Below are 9,760 nucleotides of genomic sequence, written 5' to 3'. Positions count from 1 at the left end.
CATATATAACATAAAGTCAGCAATTCTCCTACGATTTACTGAACATCGAAGATTAAATCTTGTACAGTCTCTAATTGTTTTGTAAATTTATAAACAAAATTGAAATTCTAAAATTGAAGTTTTAAAACATTCCTTTAGTGTAAAGCTAATAAAATATTTACAAGAAACGTCGGTCAGGCATTCGTAAGATTCAAAATGGAGTTAGGAATGTGCCACAGGAGAGGCATCGCGTTCGCCGAAGGCACTAACTTAGATGTAGTCGCTTCCAGAGTTCTCGAATTTAGTACAACCTTTACGAAAGCATTATTTTAGAAAAGGAATAAAATTAAACAAAACACCATCAAAGAGCATATAAGGTATAAAGCGTAACAAATTCAATTATGATTCTTATCAGATTATCATAATAATATCAACGAATGTGTATACTTAAGAATCCTATTAGCGAAAGAAAAACTCTCCTTGCCCTATAAATCAGAGTTCCTGAATTCAATTACTGGTAATACTATTTTTTTTTTTTTTTTATACGAGGTGAAAATGCGCTTACGCAGGCCCGCATCAAGGATGTCGAGCTTGACGCGGGGACTGTGGGGCTGGGTCTACACTCAAAACCCTCTGCTATTCAGAGGGGTAGCGAGACCCCACCGACTAAAAACACCTCAGCCCTTCACATGCCCTTAATATGGGCCCTCGGGGTTCGCTAGGCATTCTACCCAAGGGACCAGGGCTTATATCCGACATAGAGGGCTCATTCAAGACCTGCGGTTCCGGGCCACTCGAGGTCGAGCCCCCAGCCTTGAACTACCGGTCAGTCTACGGTCATCCCCAGACCTCTCCCTCAATCGCTCAGCTGCCTCCTTCTGCAGCATTACATGCTCACAGAAGGTGACTATTGCACTCCAGGCCTCCTCACTTCCTAGCATAGCTAAAATAATACCCGGTAAAGAGACTGGTAATACTATTAGTTTATCTCGCCTCAAATAAATATATATCTATCCTTATTAATCAATCTATATATATTATAAAATCTATATATCTAATATATTATATCTGTCCACCCCATCTATTAGAGGATTGCTAGACCTCAAAAAACAATAATTTACAAAACCCTGAATACAATTCTTTATATCTTATCTTATACATTGTGGTATATAGAGGTAATCTTTACGGATTTTGTCAGAATTGCTAACTAATAAAATTACATTCCGATACCATTGAGCAGACACCTCACTAATTGGTTTATTAGATAATACGTTACCTTTCATAACTAACTAACTTATTCAATGTGTTCTAATATTTAGTAGTATTTAAGAGTATTGTGTAAAACTGGATAAAGAAGGAGTTTGCGATATATAAAATAATAAATTAAACCGCTGAGATCTACCGCTACATAATCACGGAAAAATGTTATTTTTGAGGAAGTTGGCTGAACTACTAACTGAGGTTTTAATTTACCATGTACCATGATGACAACCATGATTATTCATTAACTATTACTGAACTCCATATAGATTATATAGCATTGATATTAGCATTGACCATAGTAGCATTGATTGCATAAAGGCACCCGGTTCAGATGGCCTCACCCTCAATTTGCGCACGGGCAATTCTGTGGGATACGGGAGTGTTCGTATCAATGGCAAACAAATTCGTAATGGAAGACGTAATTCCTATTATTTATATGGCAGTCATGGAGCCCATAATCATTTACGCGACAGCAGTATAGGCTCCAGCTACTAAAAAGCTATAAATTAGGTAGCAATTAAATTAAATTCAGTCCAATGAGGCTTCGCACTGATGCTCTGTAAAGCTTACTGAACCGTAACATTGTACGCCAGATTGATCCTCGCTAGACTACTGTGCTTGACCAAGAATACATGAGGCTGGTATGTTATACGAATTAAAAAGAGGGTTATTACAATCTGAACTGGAAGTCAACCTGGAGCAAAGCGTTCCTGTATTCCTATTCCTTCAAAATATCCTGATATAAAATGTATAGCCTAGTGTTAAGATAGATAAAAAATAGAAGCACTAGCAGTAAAGCTAAATACAAATAAAAGTAAAATTGACAAATTGGTTAGTAGTGAAGTTTTAGAATTAGAATTAAAACATCAAGACAAACAAGTGCAAAAGTTTTTTTTAGCGAAATATTGCAATCTTTCCATATTCGCAATAGTTTTGTCATGGCGTCTTTGGTCATTTGTGTTCTTCGCCGACTTTTCTAGCATCAAACAAAAGCGAGTTAGCCGAACTACCAAAATGTATTCGAGTACATACGAGTAAGTTTAATAATAATATAATTTAAAAAATCAAGTAGCATTCATGAAGTTCAAATTGTGATATGCCAATTGCCATAGACATCTCGAAGCAAAACATATATATATACAATTTGCATTGTTTCTTGATTTATCACAACCTTTTTACTATTACTTGGTGTAACAAAATACTAAAATGCTTTTCTTTATACCGATATTAGCGGCCTTCACACGTGCAGTTCGGAATGGCATTTCTGGAACTGCGCACCAATCTGCAGATAAATCTGTGCAGACTAGACCGCGCGCTGATCTGTGCTTCTACTTTACGCTTAAATTGTAATAACAGTTTGAACTGCGGTTCAAACTGTCTATTTCGCTTTCCTGCAGATAAAACTGTACGTATAAATGCTTTTCGAGAGTTTAGATCGCAGTATGGAATGGCGCGTGGAATGTCGACCAATTTGAAAAGTTTTCTTTCAGTTTTAACCGGTACAGTAGAAATGGATACACGTCTAGTGATCGCGTTAGCTGGTTTCGTGGTTGGTTTTAATAATCTAAAAAGGAGACGTGTATGGGTTAAGAAATATAGACGAAAATTTGGACATTTACCCATGTTAAAAGAAATACGAGAAAACTATCCAGAAGATTTTAAAAATTACCTAAGGATGGACGGCGATAATTTTGATTGCTTATTGGAACTTATCCGTCACAGAATTACTAAGCAAGATACAGTTATGAGAAAATGCATAACACCAGAAGAACGTCTTTCCGCAACATTAAGATATCTGGCAACTGGACGTTCATTTGAAGATTTAAATTACGGTTTGTATAAGCCGACTTATTTTTAACTTGCCATAAACATGGATGTTCCCGATATATCCTTATAAAACCTGTCACTGCTTCCACGCTCCAAACTGCCATTTTGAAATAATTGTCATCCACACGAGGTACCCGCATAAAACTGTACAAACGTTCGAACACACCAATGCGCCGCATCGAACTGTCAAACCACCACGCGCTTGTCGCGTCTACACGGACGGATTGGACGGCAGATCGGAATGGCGCGGGCTGTTTCCTACGGTTCGAACTGTACGTGTGAAGGCCGCTAATAGCGGCCTTCACACGTGCAGTTCGGAATGGCATTTCTGGAACTGCGCACCAATCTGCAGATAAATCTGTGCAGACTAGACCGCGCGCTGATCTGTGCTTCTACTTTACGCTTTAATTGTAATAACAGTTTGAACTGCGGTTCAAACTGTCTATTTCGCTTTCCTGCAGATAAAACTGTACGTATAAATGCTTTTCGAGAGTTTAGATCGCAGTATGGAATGGCGCGTGGAATGTCGACCAGTTTTAAAAGTTTTCTTTCAGTTTTAAGCGGTACAGTAGAAATGGATACACGTCTAGTGATCGCGTTAGCTGGTTTTGTGGTTGGTTTTAATAATCTAAAAAGGAGACGTGTATGGGTTAAGAAATAGAGACGAAAATTTGGACATTTACCCATGTTAAAAGAAATACGAGAAAACTATCCAGAAGATTTTAAAAATTACCTAAGGATGGACGGCGATAATTTTGATTGCTTATTGGAACTTATCCGTCACAGAATTACTAAGCAAGATACAGTTATGAGAAAATGCATAACACCAGAAGAACATTACGATATCTGGCAACTGGACGTTCATTTGAGGACGTTCATTTTAAATTACGGTTTGTATAAGCCGACTTATTTTTAACTTGCCATAAACATGGATGTTGCCGATATATCCTTATAAAACCTGTCACTGCTTCCACGCTCCAAACTGCCATTTTGAAATAATTGTCATCCACACGAGGTACCCGCATAAAACTGTACAAACGTTCGTACACACCAATGTGCCGCATCGAACTTTCAAACCACCACGCGCTTGTCGCGTCTACACGGACGGATTGGACGGCAGATCAGAATGGCGCGGGCTGTTTCCTACGGTTCGAACTGTACGTGTGAAGGCCGCTATTCTATTTTTAAAAAAACTTCATTATAGAATCGTTTTAACATTCGAAATTCAAATTTACGAGTTAACACTTTTACATGTGTCAGAAGTATGTAAAATTATTTCTTCGAGAATATTCGAAAACAAGCTCGATGTTGACCTACGCAATAGTAAATTCTAATATACCAAACCGCACTCCATTCATCGGTGACCAGTGTTGCGTAAAAAAGAGCCCAATGTAGGTACCGTGCGCTCGAATAACTACTACCAATGAAAAACTCCCGATTGAAATGTTTATTCAAACACAATGGGATATATGGATTAAACCTCTCCTACAAAAATATACCGATTTCACTGAAATCCCTAACAATATTTTAGAATTGAAATTCAATTTTAAACGCTTCAAAATAAAACTTAACATAAAAGGCCTTAAATAGGCGTTAAATAGGCTGCTTTACGAATTTCTTTCTATATTAATTATTTTTAATATTAGAATTTTTTAAATATTATCGATTTATTTTCATTTAATAAATCGACTAAAAGATCTTTAATATAAAATAATTTTAAAAAATATACGGTGAATGTAACTAATATTTTTAATTACAAAAACTGTAACCGGTATTATCCGGTATAATAGTATTTTAAGGCTTTCCGGGCGCATAAGAGTCACTACTAAATTGCTAGGAGCAAGCACTTCATTTATTTTCTGATTTCTCTGCTCTTCAGCTAATTAGCTAGCTTGTTGATTTCAAGTCGCATGGGATTAAATCTTTAACAGGTTATAAGAATTATCGCACTAAGTACTGATTTCAAATTAACTTCTACTGAATAATATTATTTCTTAAATTTTTGAATGTCTCTGATAAAAAGGTACTTCGTCTGCAATACCACAACTGAAAAAAAACTAAATTCGATTTTCGAATTACATATTTCAGTATTCTGTTACCTTTTAAATCTGTCAAAATCGCGTAAATAAACGATATTATGAAATAGAACAATTTAAAATAATATTCTGAGTTCGTAGTCCGGAAAAGGAAGTAGCAATGTATTTGATTGTCCTCGACGTATAGGAAAAAGAGGAAAAGTGTCAACAAAACCATTACAAGTAACCTTTTTATAAATCGATTGGGAATTCTCCTCTTCCCAACAGGAAAATTCCATTTTGCAAACACAAAACTGTGAACAGACGACACAGACCTAAATACCTTGTAAGTAAACGAAGCACAATAAGTAAATAGCGTCTTCGAGAAATTTTTACAAGCACTCGTTTGAAAGTTCTGACAATTTTAATCAGTTTACTATGTTAATTTTAAACGTATAAATAGTTTATAATTACATGCTTTGCACAGCGGGATAATATCAATTTAAAATATTTTGTAAATAAAAATAGCCTAAAATTTGAAGGTATATAATATATGAAATTAATTATTTGTATAAAAATTTTCAAATATAAAATTGTTTGTATTTTTTTTTATTTCAGTTACCTAATCAAAGTAATGACCCAAATTATCAAAAATGTTGCCATATTGATGGCTGTAAACGGTGTCTCAGCGCCGATTTTAAACTTTAAACACAAATTTATCGGTAACATGCGGGGCTAGCGGGAGGGGAGTGGTAGCGTTCGGTAGATGACGAGTGCTGATTTTTTTACCGCTATTTCGCAGAGGTCTGGCGCTCACCGCGCGTACGCAGTAGAGGCGTACTTTTGCAATGAGTTTTCGTTGAGTGAAGCACAACGCAAGTTTTGTAATCGCTTTTATTTAATTCGCGAAATAGACCAGTGCGATCGATTGAAACATCGACCGCGTCGCTGCTGCGGTCGCAATCGACGACGATCAGCTAGAAAACATGCTACCTCTTTGAGCCTCCACCGTCCAAGTCTTCAACGAATTTTGGCCTTAGACTTAAAATTACATCCTTATAAGATCCAAAAAATCAAACCAGAAGATTTTAGAGTTTTTTTTCAGAGGAAAATGTGATGGACATGGACAAAGTTTATTTTAGTGATGAATGACACATCACCAAAATAAACATTGTCCATTTCACTTCGGAGGGTACGTCAATCATCAAAATTCCCGTAGCATTCACCAGCATCAATCAATCCAAAACAAAAACATCAGAAAGCAGAAATACATTAAAAACATTAGCAATTTATAATTGCGATTTAATCGTTAGTTATTGCTGCCAAGAGTCGCGCATAACAATAACATGACGCATTCAAGGTGTAGATAAACTGATAAGGATAATGTAATCAATGATTACTAACAAATCAATTCTTTTGTTATACAGTATACTGTCAGTGAACAGTGAACGTGAAATATTTAACTGAGGGGGCCTATAAAGGTTTGTGTTTTGATAAATGATTTTAAATAGTTACGAATAATATACATTAATAATATTCGATGCCAGGTAAGTAAAAGCCGTAATTACAAAAACTATTTCAATGTTCTTTCATAGTTTTAATGACAAAACTAATTTGGTGCGTAAATCAATATATACATCATAGTTCAGTTTGTGGTGAGGTAATTATTGTTCGGGTTGACCTAGACAGAAAACTAGAGCCTTAAATCATGGTGTGATACTGAGGCGACGCCTACAATCTGTGCCTATGAATCACTACGATTACGTCACATCCTGAAACGCGCTAATGACGTTATTCCGGATACTGAGGGTATGTACAACTTCTCGATCACTGGGGGACCTTCGAGTCGGCCAGACTGTCGTTAGACTGGTCGAGGATCCTCCCTTTAAGTTGAAGAAACAGTGCACCATCCTTCCTCCACAATACATAAACAACTCATCGAACTGTGTTATAAATCTAACAATAAAAGTAAATGTCAATTCAGGGTATATATGTGAAATGTCAATTCAGGGAATATTTGTCAAATCTATCCGAGACTCGGGGTAAGATTTAGATTCAAAACGTGAAATTATATATAGTATAGGATTTAGTTTATACAATTCGAAATCAGGTCAACTTAGAGATAAGAGAGCTAGCTTAATTTTGTTGCAATTCTATCCATTGAGAGACGGAGGTGTCAACTATATTTTACGCCAGATTTTGAATTGTCCTTTCAGAAATGGCGCCACCTCACTGTCTTCCATGTGGACCAAACTGCAGGAACGGATTCTGTGCCCCATACTGCTATTATAGCAGTCTAGCTCCACTGCCCCCACATCTGCAGACGTACCAGCCACCACCGTACTCACAACCACCAGGACCACCGCAGTATAATCCGCAATATCCCCCGCAATACCCAACCTATCCGCCGACTGATCTACCAAGCTATCCACCCACCAATCCTCCGTACAATCCACCATACATTCCTCCGGCATACCCGTCACCATACCCCTCTCACCCTCCGCATTTACCTGATGATTTCAGGAGGTAAATTAACATCACCACTTAATTGGTTGGTAACTTCGTATTATTTCTATCTGGAGTCAACGAAAATATAATTTTGAATAAAGTAACTGTTTTTAAATATCATCAGTTCATACAATTGTCATAGTCTATATAGTTTACAAGAAAACTCATTGAATAAAGACGCTTGCATACTATTTATGGAATAATTATAACTTTTAATATTAGGCTTTATAGAAAGCAACGACTTAAATATTAAATTCGTACATTTAAATGACAATTTACTATTAACTCAAATGTCATGTCAGTACATGGAATTTAATATTAATTAATAAATTTAAATTAAAAAAAACTGTAACTATGAACAAATTTTTTTTTGTATTTTTGTTGTGTATGTTTGTGAATAAGGTAATAAAGCATAAATAAATAAATAATAAATTCAGTTCATCTAGTCTCCTAGATACTTAAATTTATATTTAAACAAATAGATAAAAAACGATTAATTATCTAAGTGAGAATAGACTAAATCATTGGTAATAATAATCATAAGTAATTATTACAACTCTCAAGAGAGGATTGGTACCCAACATTCTTATTAAGAAAGTTTTTTCTCATAACAAGATTACGTACCAGATGTGTTTGATCGTATTGGGCACAAGTATCATGAGAGAAGTGGTGTACACGACTCGTATACTAAGTAATTGATCGATATTATTACAAATTGGAATGGGAAAACTGATTCAATTTGAAAACAAATGATAATCACAAGGATTAATAAAATTATAACAAAAGAAAATGTTACGTAAAGTTTTATCATTCATGATTCATTGATATTGATACAATTAAGCTAATGTAACTGTGTAAAAGGATCGTTATTGGAGATAAATCTTGTGTAGTTTATTTTATTTATTCGAGTGTAGGCAAATCAACCGTACTCGTTTTAACAAGCAGGGTGTTTTAAATAATTTATTTCAACTACATTGAGATCCCATCAATCTACCAGGGTTACATACATTCTGAATATCAAACAGCTTAACGCTTTAAGCGAATAATGCTACGAGTTCATCCGGTCAGGTATACCGCTGCCCTCCAATATCCGGGTTCAACCCTTCACGTATTTTTTAACCATTTTGACCCAAAAACACAATAATAAAATCTTTTTTTACCATCGTTTTTGTGCCCTCAATATTATATTTATACTTGCTGATTAATTTCAACACAGCGCAAAGTAACAATTGAAAAACTGCAAGTATTGTTCACCGAAAACAATACGAAAATTTCGGTGCTATATAACAAAGTCTGTATTTTTCTATAAAGCCTAAAGTTATAGATTGCAAACAAAGCCCTAGACGCTGTAGACGTACAAATGAACCGTCTAGTATCATGCACGAAGATAATATCGCGTGTTTCACTACGAAACAACATAAATTAGGGACTCGACCTACATATTTTTTATTCGACATTCGTGACTGTAGGCACCTACGTGCTGTATATTTGTCCATTATGCTACGAAAGTACTTTTTCCTATAATTACGAGCTTCTATATGATTACTACACGACATTTTACATTGTTACTGGTATTGTAGAATTTAAATATACGGCAGACCTATTATTGTGTAATTAACTGAATTCAAACAATATCAATAAATGCGTAGCATAGTTTGTTATATATGTAATTAAATTTGTACTAAAATTAACCTCGTTTCATATAAAATAAAAATAGATCTTAAAATAAAATAGGTGTTAGGGGCGAGTTGAGGTTTCTTTTATTCGGATATTTGTAAACAACCGCAAACATCCAACATACTCCACTGTAATTTGACGAATGCATTACGTTTACTTATTTATACACTTACTCGTAGATATTACTAGTTATGTACATTTTTTTTATTTATTTATCAATCTAAACAATTTAAAAAATATATACTACTTTTAGATATAGTATATTTTTATACAAGCGAATACAGTCCAAAAGTAGCATGTCAAATCAGAATTCTAATGTTGAGGCATATCTCGGGTCACGACTCTGGCCCCAATCCTACGCCAAACTCATCTAGGTTACACCCGCAATCCAGTTAAACTGTTGGCTTTTTCACTTCAAGTGCTAATTGGCACGGTTTGAACATTATACTAAGGCTTTGATCATCTAACGCCGAAACTTCGAAGCTAATCAT

At 35.3% G+C, this 9,760-nt stretch overlaps 1 long non-coding RNA gene across 1 annotated transcript; it reads left to right on the top strand.

Moving 5' to 3' along the window:
• The first annotated feature begins 5,264 nt into the window (after positions 1 to 5,264).
• On the top strand, positions 5,265 to 7,783 carry LOC125060159. Its single transcript, XR_007118806.1, has 3 exons — positions 5,265 to 5,430; positions 6,512 to 6,565; positions 7,301 to 7,783. It is a non-coding gene; the product is annotated as an uncharacterized LOC125060159 (long non-coding RNA).
• Positions 7,784 to 9,760: the final 1,977 nt, after the last annotated feature.

Source organism: Pieris napi, chromosome 2, assembly GCF_905475465.1.
Source record: "Pieris napi chromosome 2, ilPieNapi1.2, whole genome shotgun sequence".
NCBI classification, from domain to species: Eukaryota; Metazoa; Arthropoda; class Insecta; order Lepidoptera; family Pieridae; genus Pieris; species Pieris napi.
This window is presented reverse-complemented; position numbering and strand designations above follow the sequence as displayed.